Raw genomic sequence first — 19,338 nt, 5'->3', positions numbered from 1 at the left:
CAATGTCAGTGTACCATTGAATGCACTTTCATTTCCCCACTGGTTTGGAATGCAACCCCAATAATATATCAAACTCCCATATATATTTTGACCACATTCCTTTGTTCTTTATTGAATTTTATTGGTCTCTCTAGCCCTTAACTAATATCCCATTGCTTAAACTGCTACAGCTTTACAGAGAGCCTTAGCAGAGTGAGTTCAACATCATCGTTATTGTTCCTTTCCTCCTTATCTCCTTCTTACTAGAATTCAAATATTTCTTTTTTATTTTTACCTTTATTCTTCCCTATTAATTTTAGTATCTCTGTATGACATTCTATGATTCAAAAGATTTCAGGACTTGAATGTATTTGTATTGAAATTATATATTAATTTGGGATAATTTTCAATTTTTATGATGCTGAAACTTCTCACTAAAAACACAGGTCCACAATCTGTTATCTGATTTCAGAAATGTAAATAATATGAAAGATAAAGCTTTTCTTGATGTAGTTACTTGCAAAATCTGACAAGAATCAATTCATTTTGTGAAAAAAAATATAATCTGATGTGATCTGAGTCTATTTAGAAACTTACATAACCAATTTACTGTGGATGTTAAAACATTTAGCTCTGGAAAAATTACCATACAGGCATACCTCAGAGACACTGAGGGTTCAGTTCCAGACCACTACAAAAAAGCAAATACAAAAAAAGTGAGTCACACAAACTTTTTGGTTTTCTAATGCATATAAAATTTATGTTAACACTATACTGTAGTCTATTAAGTGTGAAATAGCATTATGTCAGAAAAAAACTGCATACCTTAATTTGAAGTACTTTATTGTTTTGGGTTTTTTTTTTAACATCTTTATTGGAGTATAATTGCTTTACAATGGTGTGTTAGTTTCTGCTTTATAACAAAGTGAATCAGTTATACATATACATATGTTCCCATATCTCTTCCCTCTTGCATCTCCCTCCCTCCCACCCTCCCTATCCCACCACTCTAGGTGGTCACAAACCACCGAGCTGATCTCCCTGTGTTATGCAGCTGCTTCCCACTAGCTATCTATTTTACGTTTGGTAGTGTATATATGTCCATGCCACTCTCTCACTTTGTCACAGCTTACCCTTCTCCCTCCCCATATCTTCAAGTCCATTCTCTAGTAGGTCTGTGTCTTTATTCCTGTCTTACCCCTAGGTTCTTCATTACCTTTTTTTTCCCCTTAGATTCCATATATATGTGTTAGCATATGGTATTTGTTCCTCTCTTTCTGACTTACTTCACTCTGTATGACAGACTCTAGGTCTATCCACCTCACTACAAATAACTCAATTTCGTTTCTTTTTATGGCTGAGTAATATTCCATTGTATATATGTGCCACATCTTCTTTATCCATTCATCTGTGGATGGACACTTAAGTTGCTTCCTTGTTCTGGCCATGGTAAATAGAGCTGCAATGAACATTGTGGCACATGACTCTTTTTGAATTATGGTTTTCTCAGGGTATATACCCAGTAGTGGGATTGCTGGGTCGTATGGTAATTCTATTTTTAGTTTTTTAAGGAACCTCCATACTGTTCTCCATAGTGGCTGTATCAATTTCCATTCCCACCAACAGTGCAAGAGTGTTCCCTTTTCTCCACACCCTCTCCAGCATTTATTGTTTGTAGATTTTTTGATGATGGCCATTCTGACTGGTGTGAGGTGATACCTCACTGTAGTTTTGATTTGCATTTCTCTAATGATTAATAATGTTGAGCATTCTTTCATGTGTTTGCTGCCAATCTGTTTATGTTCTTTGGAGAAATGTCTATTTAGGTCTTCTGCCCATTTTTGGATTGGGTTGTTTGTTTGTTTAATATTGAGCTGCATGAGCTGTTTATATATTTTGGAGATTAATCCTTTGTCCGTTGATTCGTTTGCAAATATTTTCTCCCATTCTGAAGGGTTGCCTTTTCATCTTGTCTGTACTTTCCTTTGCAGTGCAAAAGCTTTGAAGTTTCATTAGGTCCCATTTCTTTATTTTTGTTTTTATTTCCATTTCTTTAGCAGGTGGGTTAAAAAGGATCTTGCTGTGATTTATGTCATAGAGTGTTCTGCCTATGTTTTCCTCTAAGGGTTTGATAGTTTCTGGCCTTACATTCAGGTCTTTAATCCACTTTGAGTTTATTTTTGTGTATGGTGTTAGGGAGTGTTCTAATTTCATACTTTTACATGTACCTGTCCAGTTTTCCCAGCACCACTTATTGAAGAGGCTCTTTTCTCCACTGTATATTCTTGCCTCCTTTATCAAAGATAAGGTGACCATAAGCACACGGGTTTATCACTGGGCTTTCTATCCTATTCCATTGATCTATATTTCTGTTTTTGTGCCAGTACCATACTGTCTTGATTACCGTAGCTTTGTAGTATAGTCTGAAGTCATGGAGCCTGATTCCCCCAGCTCCATTTTTCGTTCTCAAGATTGCTTTGGCTATTCGGGGACTTTTGTGTTTCCATACAAATTGTGAAATTTTTTGTTCTAGTTCTGTGAAAAATGCCAGTGGTAGTTTGATAGAGATTGCATTTAATCTGTAGATTGCTCTGGGTAGTAGAGTCATTTTCACAATGTTGATTCTTCCAATCCAAGAACAGGGTATATCTCTCCATCTATTTGTGTCATCTTTAATTTCTTTCATCAGTGTCTTATAATTTTCTGCATACAGGTCTTTTGTCTCCTTAGGTAGGTTTATTCCTAGGTATTTTATTCTTTTTGTTGCAATGGTATATGGGAGTGTCTTCTTAAAGTCACTTTCAGATTTCTCATCATTAGTGTATAGGAATGCGAGAGATTTCTGTGCATTAATTTTGTATCCTGCTACTTTAGGAAATTCATTGATTAGCTCTAGTAGTTTTCTGGTAGCATCTTTAGTATTCTCTATGTATAGTATCATGTCATCTGCAAACAGTGACAGATTTACTTCTTCTTTTCCAATTTGGATTCCTTTTATTTCGTTTTCTTCTCTGATTGTTGTGGCTAAAACTTCCATAACTATGTTGAATAATAGTGGTGAGAGTGGGCAACCTTATGTTGTTCCTGATCTTAGTGGAAATGGTTTCAGTTTTTCACCATTGAGGATGATGTTGGCTGTGGGTTTGTCATATATGGCCTTTATTATGTTGAGGAAAGTTCCCTCTATGCCTACTTTGTACAGGGCTTTTATCATAAATGGGTGTTGAAATTTGTCAAAAGCTTTCTCTGCATCTATTGAGATGATCATATGGTTTTTCTCCTTCAATTTGTTAATATGGTGTATCACGTTGATTGATTTGCGTACATTGAAGAATCCTTGCATTCCTGGAATAAACCCCACTTGATCATGGTGTATGATCCTTTTAATGTGCTGTTGGATTCTGTTTGCTAGTATTTTGTTGAGGATTTTTACATCTATTTTCATCAGCGATATTGGACTTAGTTTTCTTTCTTTGTGACATCTTTGTCTGGTTTTGGTATCAGGGTGATGGTGGCCTCATAGAATAAGTTGAGGAGTGTTCCTCCCTCTGCAATATTTTGGAAGAGTTTGAGAAGGATAGGTGTTGTGTCCTCTCTAACTGTTTGATAGAATTCGCCTGTGAAGCCATCTGGTCCTGGGCTTTTGTTTGTTGGAAGATTTTCAATCACAGTTTCAATTTCAGTGCTTGTGATTTGTCTGTTCATATTTTCTATTTCTTCCTGGTTCAGTCTCGGCAGGTTGTGCATTTCTAAGAATTTGTCCTTTTTTTCCAGGTTGTCCATTTTATTGGCATAGAGTTGCTTGTAGTAATCTCTCATGATCCTTTGTATTTCTGCAGTGTCAGTTGTTACTTCTCCTTTTTCATTTCTAATTCTATTGATTTGAGTGTTTTCCCTTTTTTTCTTGATGAGTCTGGCTAATGGTTTATCAATTTTGTTTATCTTCTCAAAGAACCAGCTTTTAGTGTTATTGGTCTTTGTTATCATTTCTTTCCTTTCTTTTTCATTTATTTCTGATCTGATCTTTATGATTTCTTTCCTTTGGCTAACTTCGGGGTATTTTTGTTCTTCTTTCTCTAATTGCTTTAGGTGCAAGGTTAGGTTGTTTATTTGAGATGTTTCCTGTTTCTTAAGGTAGGATTGTATTGCTATAAACTTCCCTCTTAGAACTGCTTTTGCTACATTCCATAGATTTTGAGAAGTTTGTCTCCATTGTCATTTGTTTCTAAGTACTTTTTGATTTCCCCTTTGATTTCTTCAGTGATCACTTCGTTATTAAGTAGTGCATTGTTTAGCCTCCATGTGTTTGTATTTTTTACAGATCTTTTCCTGTAATTGATATCTAGTCTCATAGCATAGTGGTTGGAAAGGATACTTGATACGATTTCAATTTTCTTAAATTTACCAAGACTTGATTTGTGACCCTAGATATGATCTATCCTGGAGAATGTTCCATGAGCACTTGAGAAAAATGTGTATTATGTTGTTTTGGGGTGGAATGTCCTATAAATATCAATTAAGTCTATCTTGTTTAATATATCATTTAAAGCTTCTGTTTCCTTATTTATTTTCATTTTAGATGATCTGTTCATTGGTGACAGTAGGGTGTTAAACTCCCCTACTATGATTGTGTTACTCTCAATTTCCCCTTTTATGGCTGTTAGTATTTGCCTTATGTATTGAGGTGCTCCTATGTTGGGTGCATAAATATTTACAATCATTATACCTTCTTCTTGGATCGACCCCTTGATCATTATGTAGTGTTCTCCTTTTTCTCTTGTAATAGTCTTTATTTTAAAGTCTATTTTGTCTGATATGAGAATTGCTACTCCAGCTTTCTTTTGATTTCCATTTGCATGGAATATCTTTTTCCATCCCCTCACTTTCAGTGTGTATGTGTCCCTTGGTCTGAAGTGGGTCTCTTGTAGACAGCATATATACGGGTCTTGTTTTCGTATCCATTCAGCCAGTCTGTGTCTTTTGGTGGGAGCATTTAATCCATTTACATTTAAGGTAATTATCAATATATATGTTCCTATTCCCATTTTCTTAAATGTTTTGGGTTTGTTATTGTAGGTGTTTTCCTTCTCTTGTGTTTCTTGCCTAGAGAAGTTCCTTTAGCATTTGTTGTAAAGCTGGTTTAGTGGTGCTGAACTCTCTCAGCTTTTGCTTGTCTGTAAAGGTTTTAATTTCTCCATCAAGTGTGAATGAAATCCTTGCTGGGTAGAGTAATCTTGGTTGTAGGTTTTTCTCCTTCATCACTTTAAATATGTCCTGCCACTCCCTTCTGGCTTGCAGAGTTTCTGCTGAAAGTTAAGCTGTTAACCTTATGGGGATTCCCTTGTGTGTTATTTGTTGTTTTTCCCTTGCTGCTTTTAGTATGTTTTCTTTGTATTTAATTTCTGATAGTTTGATAATATGTGTCTTGGTGTGTTTCTCCTTGGGTTTATCCTGTATGGGACTCTCTGTGCTTCCAGGACTTGATTAACTATTTCCTTTCCCATATTAAGGAAGTGTTCAACTATAATCTCTTCAAATATTTTCTCAGTCCCTTTCTTTTTCTCTTCTTCTTCTGGGACCCCTAAAATTCGAATGTTGGTGCATTTAATGTTGTCCCAGACGTCTCTGAGACTGTCCTCAGTTCTTTTCATTCTTTTTTCTTTATTCTGCTCTGCATTAGTTATTTCCACTATTTTATCTTCCAGGTCACTTATCCTTTCTTCTGCCTGAGTTATTCTGCCATTAATCCCTTCTAGAGTATTTTAAATTTCATTTATTGTGTTGTTCATTGTTGCTTGTTTACTCTTTAGTTCTTCTAGGTCTTTGTTAAATGTTTCTTGTATTTTGTCTATTCTATTTTCAAGATTTTGGATCATTTTTACTATTATTATTCTGAATTATTTTTCAGGTAGACTGCCTATTTCCTCTTCATTTGTTAGGACTGGTGTGTATTTACCTTGTTCCTTCATCTGCTGTGTGTTTTACTGTCTTCTCATTTTGCCTATCTTACTGTGTTTGTGGTCTCCTTTTTGCAGGCTACTGGTTCGTAGTTCCCATTGTTTTTGGTATCTGTCCCCAGTGGCTAAGGTTGGTTCAGTGGGTTGTGTAGGCTTCCTGGTGGAGGGGACTAGTGCCTGTGTTCTGGTGGATGAGGCTGGATCTTGTCTTTCTGGTAGGCAGGTCCACGTGTGGTTTTGTATTTTGGGGTGTCTGTGGCCTTATTATGATTTTAGACAGCCTCTCTGCTAATGGGTGGGGCTGTGTTCCTTTCTTGCTTGTTGTTTGGCATAGGGTGTCCAGCACTGTAGCTTCCTGGTCACTGAGTGTAGCTGGGTCTTGGTGTTGAGATGGAGATCTCTTGGAGATTTTCACGATTTGGTATTATGTGGAGCTGGGAGGTCTTTTGTGGACCAGTGTCCTGAAGTTGTCTCTCTCACCTCAGAGGCACAGCCCTGATGCCTGGCTGGAGCACCAAGAACCTTTTATCCACATGGCTCAGAATAAGAGGGAGAAAAAATAGAGAGAAAGAAAGAAAGAGGATAAAATAAAATGAAATGAAATAAAGTAAGATAAAATAAGATAAAGTTATTAAAATAAAAAATAGTTATTAAGAAAAAAACTTTTTAAAGTTAAAAAAAAACACAAAAACCGCCTGACAGAACCCTAGGACAAATGGTGAAAGCAAATCTATACAGACAAAATCTCATACAGAAGCATACACATACACATTCACAAAAAGAGGAAAAGGGGAAAAAATAATATATCTTGCTCCCAAAGTCCACCTCCTCAATTTGGGATGATTTGTTGTCTATTCAGGTATTCCACAGATGCAGGTACATCAAGTTGAATGCGGAGCTTTAATCCGCTGCTTCTGAGGCTGCTGGGAGAAATTTCCCTTTCTCTTTTTGTTATCACAGCCCCCGTGGTTCAGCTTTGGAGTTGGCCCCGCCTCTGAGTGTAGGTCACCTGAGGGTGTCTGTTCTTTGCTCAGACAGGACAGGGTTAAAGGAACAGCTGCTTTGGGGGCTCTGGTTCACTCAGACTTGGGGGAGGGAGGGGTATGGATGCGGGGCGAGCCTGCGGCAGCAGAGGCCAGTGTGACGTTGCACCAGACTGAGGCGCCGTGAGTTTTCCCGGGGAAGTTGCCCTTGGATCACGGGACCCTGGCTGTGGCGGACTGCACAGGCTCCCGGGAGGGGAGGTGTGGACAGTGACCTGTTCTTGCACACAGGCTTCTTGGTGGTGGCAGCAGCAGCCTTAGCGTTTCATGCCCGTCTCTGGGGTCCGCGCTGATAGCCGTGGCTCGCGCCCGTCTCTGGAGCTCGTTTAGGTGGTGTTCTGAATCCCCTCTCCTTGCGCACCAGGAAACAAAGAGGAAAGAAAAAGTCTCTTGCCCGTTCGGCAGCTCCAGACATTTTCCCGGACTCCCTCCCGGCTAGCTGTGGTGCGCTAACCCCTTCAGGCTGTGGTGAGTGCTGGTCGGCACCGCTCCTCTGTGTGGGAATCTCTCCGCTTTGCCTTCTGCACCCCTGTTGCTCAGCTCTCCTCCATGGCTCCGAAGCTTCCCCCCTCCGCCACCCGCAGTCTCTGCCCATGAAGGGGCTTCCTAGTGTGTGGAAACCTTTCCTCCTTCACAGCTCCCTCCCACTGGTGCCGGTCCCATCCCTATTCTTTTGTCTCTGTTGTTTCTTTTTTCTTTTGCCCTACTACTCAGATACGTGGGGGAGTTTCTTGCCTTTTGGGAAGTCTGAGGTCTTCTGCCAGCGTTCAGTGGGTGTTCTATAGGAGCAGTTCCTCGTGTAGATGTATTTCTGATGTATCTGTGGGGAGGAAGCTTATCTCTTAGTCTTACTCTTCCACCATATTCTCCTCTCTCATGAATGTTCTTAGTGGCATCTAGAATGGTGAATCTTTTCCAAAAGATTTTCAGTTTTCTTGTACAGATTCATCAGAGGAATCACTATCTATAGCAGTAAGCTATAGCCTTATGAACTGTGTTTCTTAAATAATAAGTCCTGAAAGTTAAAATTACTCCCTGAACTATGGGTGGACATATGGATATGTTAGCAGGCATGGAAACATTAACCTCTTTGTACCTCTCCATCAAAGATCTTGGTGACCAGGTGCATTGTCAATGAGCAGTCATATTTTGAAACAAATCTTTTTTTCTGAGCAGTAGGTCTCAATAGTGGGCTTAAAATATTTAGTAAACCATATTGTAAACAGATGTGCTGTCATCCAGGCTTTGTTGTTCCATTTATAGAGGAGAAGCACAGTCAATTTAGTATAATTCTTAAGGATCATAAGATTTTTGTAATGGTAAAAAAGCATTACCTACAACTTCAAGTCACCAGCTGCATTAGCCCCTAACAACAGAGTCAGTCTGTCCTTTGAAGTCAGACACTGACTTCTGTCTAGCTATGAAAGTCCTAATGGTAGACTCTTGTGATATAAGGCTGTTTCATCTACATTGAAGATCTATTGTTTAGTATAGACACCTTTATTATCTGAGCTAGATCTTCTGGATAACTTGCTACAGATTCTACATCAGCACTTGCTGCTTACCTTGAACTTTGATGTTATGGAGATGGCTTCTTTTCTTAAATGTCATGAACCAACTTCTGCTAGCTTCAAACTTTTCATCTGCAGCTTCCTCACCTCTCTCAACTTTCATAGAATTGAACAGATTTAGAGTCTTGCTCAGGATTAGACTTAAGGGAATGTTGTGGCTGGTTTGATCTTCTAGGCAGACCACTAAAACTTTCTCCATATCAGCCTTTTGGCTGTCTCATTTTTTTTATCATTTGTATGTTCATTGGAGTAGAACTTTTAATTTCCTTCAAGAACTTTTCCCTCACATTCACAACTTTGTTAACCCTCACAAGAGGTCTAGCTTTTGGACTGTTTTTGTTTTCAATATGCCTTCCTCACTAAGCTTTACCATATTTAGCTTTTGATTTAAAGTGAGAGATGTGTTACTCTTCCTTTCACTTCAACACTTAGAAGCTATTGTAGTGTTACTAATCGGCCTAATTTTAATATTTTGTTGTGTCTCAAGGAATAGGGAGGCCTGAGGCAAGGGAAGAAGATGAGGGAACAGCCAGTAGGTGGGGAAGTCAGAACACACAACATTTATTGCTTAAGTTCACCATCTTATATGAGCGTGTTTTGTGGTGCTCCAAAACAATTGCAATAGTAACATCAAATTTGTGTTTCTACCTTTCTAAAACATTCATATAATGCTATAAACATCATTCTAAACAATGTTTTTGATATCCCACAATTTTGATATGTGGTATTTTCATTATTGTTCAGTTACAAATATTTTCTAAATTTTATGTAATATATTTTTGACCTATTGACCATGTAGAAATATTTTTTTTTCCTAAAATATCTGGGGATTTCCTAGTTATCTTTCTAAAAATTAATTTCCAGATTAATTTAATTTGTTTGGGAGTATGCTATGAACTTGATTCTTTGCTATGCTTTGAGAAGTGCTTTATACCTTAGCATGAAGTCAATTTCTATAAATGCTCCAGGTTCATTTGAAGAAAATGTGACTTTTTCAGTTGTGGGGTACAACATCTTATATATGTATATTAGATTGATGTGTTGTTTTGTTCAAACTTTCCATATTTTTATTGATGTTTTTCCTACTTATTCTTTCAATTGCTGAAGGAGATGTGTTAAAATATCTTACTGTAATTTTCAATTTTTGTTCTATCAACTTTTCTTCACCATAAACTGAGGCTACATTTTCAGTGCATACAAAATATAATATCCTGATAGATTAATCTTTTTATCATCATAATACAACTCCCTTTAACTCTAGCAATTTTTTAAATACTATGTACTTTGTCTGATATTAAGTCAGTGTATCAGCTTTCTTTTTGTATTAATTTCCGTTCAAATTTTACTATTTCTGTATCCTTACGTGTAAGATGTTTCAATTACAAGTGCTTTTAAAAAATCTGTTCTGATAATCTTTGTCTTTTTAAATTTGAGAGTGTACTGCATTTATATATAACTGATTCTGGTACCTTCTATTATTTCTTTACAATTTGTTTTTTTCCTCATCATTTCCATCACTCATTGTGAGCTGAGTATACATCCTGCTTCATTGACTTTAGATTTCTCCATTTGTCTTTGACCATGGGATGTGGATGCAGTTATCTCTACCTTCTGCCTACCTGTTCTCCATCATAGGAACATCATATTCCAGGTAAGATGTGCTCTTTCAGCCAGAGTCCCAGGATAAGAAGATAGGAGGGACAAAGTAGAAGCCAACTAACAACCTGGAGCTGAGCTCCAGTTAAGAGTCTAGAGTTACAAGCTCCACTTAAGACTACAACTAATAATAACTAATAGTTATAGAGTTTTAACATGTGCCCAGCACTTTCAATGTATCTTTTATAGGTGATCTCATTTAACCTTAACAAAGAGCCTCTGGGGCTGGTGTTATTATCTTATGTTACAGATGAGAACACTGAGACCAAAAAGTTAAGATATTTACTCAGATTTGCAAGGCTAAAAAGTAGTAGAGGTAGGCCTTGAAACCAAGTAGTTTTAACCTAAAGCCATGTTTTTGACTACTGTGCTATGTTACTTCTTTTGAAGTCTGGAGAGTGGTTTCCAGTTTCATTTTTAATCACTTCTCTTCTATTGCCCTTTCAGAGGTTCTGATTTCCCATTTGTCCTTCAAGTTCAGAAATCCTAGGAGTTTTCTCTTAAAAACCAATTCTCACCCATAAAAAGGAACTAAATTGGGTCATTTGTAAAGATGTGGATAGACCTAGAGACTGTCATACAGAGTGAAGTAAGTCAGAAAGAGAAAAACAAATATTGTATATTAACGCATATACGTGGAATCTGAAAAAAATTGGTATAGATGATCTTATTTACAAAGTAGAAATAGAGAGACAGATGTAGAGAACAAACATATGGATATCAAGGGGGAAAGAGGAGATGGGATGAACTGGGAGATTGGGATTGACATATACACTATTGATACTATGTATAAAATAGATAACTAATGAGGACCTAATGTATAGCACAGGGAACCCTACTCAGTGCTCTGAGGTGACCTAAATGGGAAAGAAATCCAGAAAAGAGGGGATATATGTATACATATAACCGATTCACTTTGCTGTATAGTAGAAGCTAACATAACTAACACAACATTGTAAACCAACTATACTTCAATAAAAATTTTTTAAAAAAATTCTCGCATTTTTACATGTAACCAAGGCCTACATGTAACCGAGGCCTACAACACTGGTAGAGAACATACTTTTTGATTAAAGTGTCTCTCCCTTTCTCTCTTTTTAATATAGTTTACTTTCCCCTTAGGTCTCTATGGAAGAAGGCTTGAGTCTGTCCCGAGAATATAACAGTGGTTTTTTTTGAGACCTCTGCAGCACTCAGATTCTGCACTGATGATGCCTTTCATGGCTTAGTAAGGGAAATCCACAAGAAGGAGTCCATGCCATCCTTGATGGAAAAGAAACTGAAAAGACAGTCTATGGAAGAAGTTAAAAGGCTCATTGAATTGTGATTTTCTCAGGGTTTTTGCCCAGTAATAGGATTGCTGGGTCGTATGGTAGTTCTATTTTTAGTTTTCTAAGGAACCACCATACTGTTCTCCATAGTGGCTGTATCAATTTACATTCCCAGCAACAGTGCAAGAGTGTTCCCTTTTCTCCACACCCTCTCCAGCATTAATTGTTTGTAGATTTTTTGATGATGTCCATTCTGACTGGTGTGAGGTGATACCTCATTGTAGTTTTGATTTGCATTTCTCTAATGATTTGTGATGTTGAGCATGCTTTCATGTGTTTGTTGGCAATCTGTATATCTTCTTTGGAGAAATGTCTATTTAGGTCTTCTGCCCATTTTTGGATTGGGTTGTTTGTTTTTTTGTCATTGAGCTGCATGAGCTGCTTGTAAGTTTTGGAGATTAATCCTTTGTTAATGCTTTGATTGCAAATATTTTCTCCCATTCTGAGGGTTGTCTTTTGGTCTTGTTTATGGTTTCCTTTGCTGTGCAAAAGCTTTTAAATTTCATTAGGTCCCATTTGTTTATTTTTGTTTTTATTTCCATTTCTTTAAGAAGTGGGTCAAAAGGATCTTGCTGTGATTTATGTCATAGAGTGTTCTGCCTATGTTTTCCTCTAAGAGTTTTATAGTGTCTAGCCTTACATTTAAGTCTTTAATCCATTTTGAGTTTATTTTTGTGTATGGTGTTAGGGAGTGTTCTAAGAATCATGTACCACAATGTTCATTGCACCTTTATTTACAAAAGCCAGGACATGGAAGTAACCTAAGTGTCCATCGACAGATGAATGGATAATGAAGATGTGGCACATATATACAGTGGAATATTACTCAGCCATAAAAAAGGAATGAAATTGAGTTATTTGTAGTGAGGTGGATGGACCTAGAGTCTGTCATACAGAGTGAAGTGAGTCAGAAAGAGAAAAACAAATACCATATACTAACACATATATATGGAATCTAAAAAAAAAAAAGTTCTGAAGAACCTAGGGGCAGGACAGGAATAAAGACGCAGATGTAGAGATTGGATTTGAGGACACGGGGAGGGGGAAGTGTAAGCTGGGACGAAGTGAGAGAGTGGCATGGACATATATGCACTACCAAATGTAAAATAGATAGCTATTGGGAAGCAGTTTCATGGCACAGCGAGATCAGCTTGGTGCTTTATCACCACCTAGAGGGGTGGGATAGGGAGGGTGGGAGGGAGAAGCAAGAGGGAGGAGATATGGGGATATATGTATATGTATAGCTAATTCACTTTGTTATAAAACAGAAACTAACACACCATTGTAAAGCAGTTATACTCCAATAAAGATGTTAAATAAATAAATAAATAAAATATTTTTTTTAAAAAGGCACATTGAAGAAGAGAGAAAACATAACATGATATCCGTGCTTCTAACTCCCTGACTCTCACTCTGAATATTTTCAGTCAAGCAATTCTAGATGTTGTGTTGTGCTTTAATATTCTCCCTCTCCCTCCACCACTCCCTTCCTCTCTCTCTCTCTCTCTCTCTCTCTCTCGCTTTCAATATCTGCCTATAAGTAAAAGCAAAATCTGCATAACTCTACCTCTTGAGATAGTTTGTTTTCCCTTAAGAGTTGGATGGATTTTGTCAATCAGCCACATATGCTGCTTAGTTTTTACAATATATTACTAAATAAAATTGACATTCCAGTTGCCTCATTTCCCTTTAAAGACTCTAGCTTTATTTGGTATGCTGTCTGATTATAGAGAAAATATTCAAAATTGCAGACAGAATGGTAAAAGGCTCAGGGGATCTGCCTTTGCCTGATAAGACTCCAGTTTTTTGCATTTCAGGAATCTCAGTAAATAATAAAGAAGCTCAGGAAACAATTCAGATCAGGAGTCTGCAACCTGGTCTTTCCTTAAGTGCAAAAGCCATGCTGCTTTTTCTTGAATGCTTGAGATGAACCTTAGAGGAATGATTAATAATAGGAACTAGTTGTGGGTCATTGGAGGGCTGAAATAAAATATCCCCATATTTACAGTGCTCTGCCCCATCAGGCTTCAACAAAATTATCACAGTGAAGTCACCGGGCTGTGGCAAATGGATATTGTTTTTATAGCAGTAAAAGAGAGGCTTCTATGAATCTGATGGTTCACATACTTCCAAAAGGACATCCTGAACCCTCTCAGTAAGGAGTCCCTATTAGGACTGAGTAACCTGAGTTAAGACCACCTGCAAGGCAAGAGGCTTCTTGACTCCAGAGACCCTGTGTTCGCCCTTTGTTGCCAAAATTTTCTATCTCTTCTTACTCAAATGATGAAACACCACCAGTTAGAGGCCTTTTTTTCTTGTTGGTTTTAAAATGGATCATTTTGTAAAATGAAGTTGCCGATATACTCATTTATCCCCTTGCATTAATTGGTGTATTCAAACTCAAACTCAGAAAGCACCTTACCAGAAAGAACAGTTCTGACTGTTTAATAGACTAGAATTAAAACAAAAAACATAAAGAACAGACAGCTAAACTTGAGGTGGAATCCATCAAACTAATCTTCATGGGTTGGGGACAGTTTTTATCATAAATTAGAGAAAAGGAAGGACTAAGGCCAGAGTTATCATTAAACATGCAAGCACTTATCATTTTATTCACAATGCTTCTGGCACTGGATAATCTCTGAGAATGCAGGAATGAATCAAGGTAGTTTAACACTACCTAGAAGACTCACTTGTGGAAGAAAAATGGGATTATAAATTTGTAGATGAGAAGACACATTTTATATCGTAATATAGCTACGGCAAGAATGAATAGAGATTGTCATTTTTCAACCACTGGACTAAAATCTTAGCCTTTCAGAATATTGTACTTATGGATCCTTTTATTTCTTGGGGCCAAGGCCTTTCTCAAACCCACATGGACTTCACTGTTCTTATTCCTAAGCTCTGGGATCAAGGCAATCAGCTTGCATTTATTCACTTGTTAACTGCTTCTACTCTGTCCCTTTGGATTTTTCTCAACTCTCATCTTCTATGGAGTACGGCACAATCTCTTGAGTTTTCCCTGTCCCATATTACCTCTAAAATCAAATCCACTATATCTTTTCATTCTAAGGTATCCATAAGTAAGGAGAAAAACCAAAATATTTTTTTTTAAATGTGGAGATGATATAAAAATAACAAGATGCTTATAGCCATAGAACTGGTCTTTACTTCCTCTTTTCCTTTGCTCTAAATGTTTAATACTCTGCTTTTATCCTGCTAAAATGGGTTAGTACATTATTTTTCTCCCTGAGCTACCCTGACCCCTGGAACTCTTCCAAGTTTGGGAAGACTCTGTGAATACTGCAGTCCATTAGATTGTTCTGTTTGCTAGAAGATGCAATGTAAGAAACAGAGTAGTTGGCATCTAGTTTCATATGACAGACCTACATCTTTGAAAACCTGATGACTGCCCTATCTATGAATAATAGTAGTGTTTGACACATTTCATTACACAACTAAAAGTCTTCGTAAATTTTATTTTACTGTCAGCTTCCGTGCCTTTGGCTCTAAAGTTTTGTGTCTCATTTCTCTCTTGTTCCTTCTCTTTATATTTATTGAGTACTGATAAATAATTTACATGGTTTAGAAATTCTTAGAGAGTTTTAGATTGTGGAACAGTTACCAAGTCCAACCATTTCATCCTGTGGAAGGAAAGAGGTCTGTAAATGATCACTCAGGGAAACTGCATGAATTTGAAATAATTATCACCAGCAGAGAGAGACAGACTTTAAGTATTTTTTAAACCAGTCTGCTAGAAGGAAGTAAATATTCTAGAAGAATAAAACCTAGTTATTTCTGCCCAAAGACTATTGACTCACTCTCTTTGATATGACCTAAATTCCAAGATCTCATACCTGATCAATATCCCTGAAAACTTCTAACCAGACCTAGGATACCTCAATCAATCTCAAATCTTAAAGAAGAAAAGCACAATGTGCACATACCCACATAGCCAAGGGAGTGTTAAGAAACTATGAAACAATAAGCATCCATGTGCATTGTAAACAAATATGTAGTCACCCAAGACAATTTACCAAATAGTGACTAAATGCATGCTATGTGCAAGCACTTTTCTAGATATCACTGGGTGTGTGTGCATGCATGTGTGTGTGTTGGAGAGGCACTATGCAATTCCAAATACATTTTCTGCTCTCTAGAAATATATCATCTATTTATTTTATGTATTTTTAATTAACTGATCTTGTGGGTCTCCATAATAAAATAATTTGCCAGATTGGACACAAATGACAGTTTATAATGAGCCTTGGAACTTGTGTAGAAAATGCCAATAAGAAAAAAACATGGACAGCTAGAACCAAGCATTATTCACATCACACTCATATATGCAAAGAACAGGTAGCTGTTTTATTTCTCTACAACTTGTCTATTCTTTCTCATGCGTCCTTGACTGATGGGTAGCTGGGGTGAGGAGGAACTAAATTTTGGTTTAGTCCAGTAATTCAGTGCTAATCTAAGGCAATAATTTAAGAAACATATTTAAATAACATAACTTCTGCATGGGGCACTTAGGCCAGTTGTTTTCGTTCAAAGTTCTGCCTTGTTCACTGTCCTTTCCAAAATTGCACCTGAGTATGGGGGAAAGGTGTGGCTTATGTGACCTCATGGCAGTAGAATTTCCTCCTCTCATCTTCTAAGTCCTACAGTATCCTCTGTATTGTTTTTGATATTTTTAACCAAGGGTTGGGCCTGATTCTTTTTTTTTTTTAATTTATTCAATTGTCATTAGAACACTTAACATGAGATCTACCCTATTAACAAATTTTTAAGTGTACAATATATTATTGCTAACTATAAAAACAATGTTGTACATCAGATCTCTAGGGTTTCTTGCTTGAAACTTTGTGCCCTTTGATTAGTAATTAATTCCCCATTTCTCCCTCCCCCCAGCCCTTGGCAACCATTTGATTCTGTTTACTAGACTGGTTTACTCTGAGGTATGTCAAAGACAGGCAAGTGGGCCCATGATAAATAGGCACTTTCTACTGGAATACATGAACTGGTCCCTTTGCCTTTGGGTCTCAAGGTCCTTCTCAACACAGTCTCTTTATTCTTACACCAGGTCTCTTCCAGTCCATTTCTGCCAGTACTTTTGACTCTCTTTGGTATTATTTGCACGTCACACGTAGGCCATGGGGATTCCTGAGCATTGTCTCAATAAAGCTGTTGCAGCTCTCTGCCCCCACCTCTGTCTAGCTCATGTGGGGCTGTCCCAGGGAGTCCAGCTTACTCTTAGCATTCCTTAAAAGTGAAATATAAACAAAGGCCAATCAGAATGGAGATATAATGTAAACAATAAGTGTGTTCGTAACTGTGGGAAACTCGGTCACTAGCCCCAGTGTTTTCAAACTTCCTTGTGATTGTTTGTAAGCAACCTCCCATTAGTTGGCTTGAAAGGCATAGAGTGGAGGAATAGGAAGAGGATGCTGCTCTATGACCCATATGCTTTATTAGTATCTCTCTTCTACAAGCCATCTGGTGGAAGGGGAGTAGGCTACTTACTTATTCTATCTCTAAGTAACCCTTCAACAACATGCTGACACCTAAAATAAATAAGAAAACAGAATTTGATTGTCAAAGATGAGAAACAAGTTTCTTATTTTAGGGGGTTTCTGTTCAATGAGTGGTACTCATTGAATAGACATTTTCCAAAGAAGACATGCCGATGGCCAAACACACATGCAAATATGTTCATTATTAATCGTCATTCATCATTAATCACCAGAGAAATGCAAATTAAAACCACAATGATGTATCATCTCACACCTGTCAGAATGGTTATCATCAAAAAGAACACAAATAACAAATGTTGGCTAGAATGTAGAGAAAAGGGAACACTTATACAATGTTGGTGGGATTGTAAATTGGTGGAGCTACTGTGGAAAACAGTATGACAGTTTCTCAAAAAATAAGAATACAGATACCATATGACCCAGCAATTCCATCCTGGTGTACATTCAAAATAAAAACAAGAACATAAATTTGAAAAGATACATGCACCCCAATGTTCATAGCAACATTGTATAGAATTGCCAAGATATGGGAGCAACCTAAGTGTCTGTCAACAGATGAATGGATAATGAAGATATGGTATACGTATACAATGCATTACTATTTAGCCATAAAAAAGAATGAAATTTTGCCATTTGTTACAATATGGATAGATTTGGAAGGTATTATGCTAACTGAAATAAGTCAGAGAAAGACAGATACTGTATAATATCACCTATATGTGAAATCTAGAAAAAACAACCTAGTGAATGTAACAAAAAGAAATGGACTGACAGGTACAGAGTACAAACTAGTAGTTACCAGTAGGGAGAGGGAAGGGGGAAGGGCTAGTTGAAAGTGGAGGATTAACAGGTACCACTACTATACATAAAACAAATAAGCTATAAGGATATATTATATAACACAGGTAGTATAGCCAATATTTTATAATAACTATAAATGGAGTATATACTTTAAAAATTGTAAATCACTATGTTGTACACCTGTAACTTTATATAATATTGTAAAAAATATGAAAACCCCATCTCAATAAAGACGGTACATATTTTTTTGAAAAGGGTAAAAAGCCATGGGTCAAGAAAAATTTCAAGATAGGAGAATATACCTAAACATATTTTAAAACATAGTGATCCCTGTTACACATACACCAACTAAGACTAAGCCTCTTGAACTATATTTATATAAATTAAAGTTGTAGTTCTTCTAGTTTGGTTGTTTACATGATACTAGGGAATGTTCTAACATCTACCTGGCCTAAATCATCTACTGTAAGGTTGCATTTGAACACTTCCACTTGGCCTAAGGTTTCCCAATTAGAGTTACTATTTGGGTTTAGATGGCAAAAGTGAAGTTGTTCTTTCAAGCCATCCATATACTATTAAATACAAATATTAGAAAGTATAAAATTTAGTCTTCTATTAAAATGTCAAGAGTATAAATATATTTGTCATATAATCTTGTTGCCAATTGTAAAAGCAGAGCAGAAGGGACTGTGGTGGAAAGGACAAAGAATATGTGAATTTTTATCGGTAAAAAAAAGAGTACCTAGACCATTCATCATTTTCAGGTCTAAGTAGCCTACTGGGAACTCTGGACATACAGGATAGAACAAAGGAATCAGAGTCCCCAAGGTAAAGGGATTATTAAGAGGAGTAAAGGGATGCTGGCCACAAAAGCAGGGTAGGAGGTAAGAATGCAACACAAAACTCACACCGACAGACTATCATCTACTTCATTCACCTTTTTTGCTTCAGTCCAGCTCTGTCTCTAACACACACACACACATGCACACACACATATATATATATCAGTATAACTGTCACTCTTCAAACTATTGGTGTGAAAAATTAAATATTATAAAAAAGAAATCACATCAGTGCTCACTTCAGCAGCACATATAGTAAAATTGGAACAATACAGAGAAGATTAGCATGGGCCTTGCACAAGAATGACACGTGAATTTGTGAGGCATTCCACATATTTAGGCCAGAAGGGAGTGGCACAATATATTTAAAGTCATGAAAGGGAAAAACCTACAACCAAGAATATCCAACAAGGCTCTCATCCATATTGCATGGAGAAATCAAAAGCGTTCTGGACAAGCAAAAGCTGAAAGAATTCAGCACCACCAAACCAGCTTTACAACAAATGCTAAAGGAACTTCTTTAGGTAGAAAAGAAAAGGCCACATCTAGAAATAAGAAAATTACAAAATGGAAAATCTCAATGGTAAAGGCAAACCTACAGTAAAGGTAAGAAATCATCCA

General features: G+C 37.0%; 1 non-coding gene across 1 annotated transcript; it reads left to right on the top strand.

The window, feature by feature from the left end:
- The first annotated feature begins 18,948 nt into the window (after nucleotides 1-18,948).
- Nucleotides 18,949-19,055, top strand: LOC118880430. The gene has a single exon (XR_005016301.1). It is a non-coding gene; the product is annotated as a U6 spliceosomal RNA (small nuclear RNA).
- Nucleotides 19,056-19,338: the final 283 nt, after the last annotated feature.

Source organism: Balaenoptera musculus, chromosome 14, assembly GCF_009873245.2.
Source record: "Balaenoptera musculus isolate JJ_BM4_2016_0621 chromosome 14, mBalMus1.pri.v3, whole genome shotgun sequence".
NCBI classification, from domain to species: domain Eukaryota; kingdom Metazoa; phylum Chordata; class Mammalia; order Artiodactyla; family Balaenopteridae; genus Balaenoptera; species Balaenoptera musculus.
This window is presented reverse-complemented; position numbering and strand designations above follow the sequence as displayed.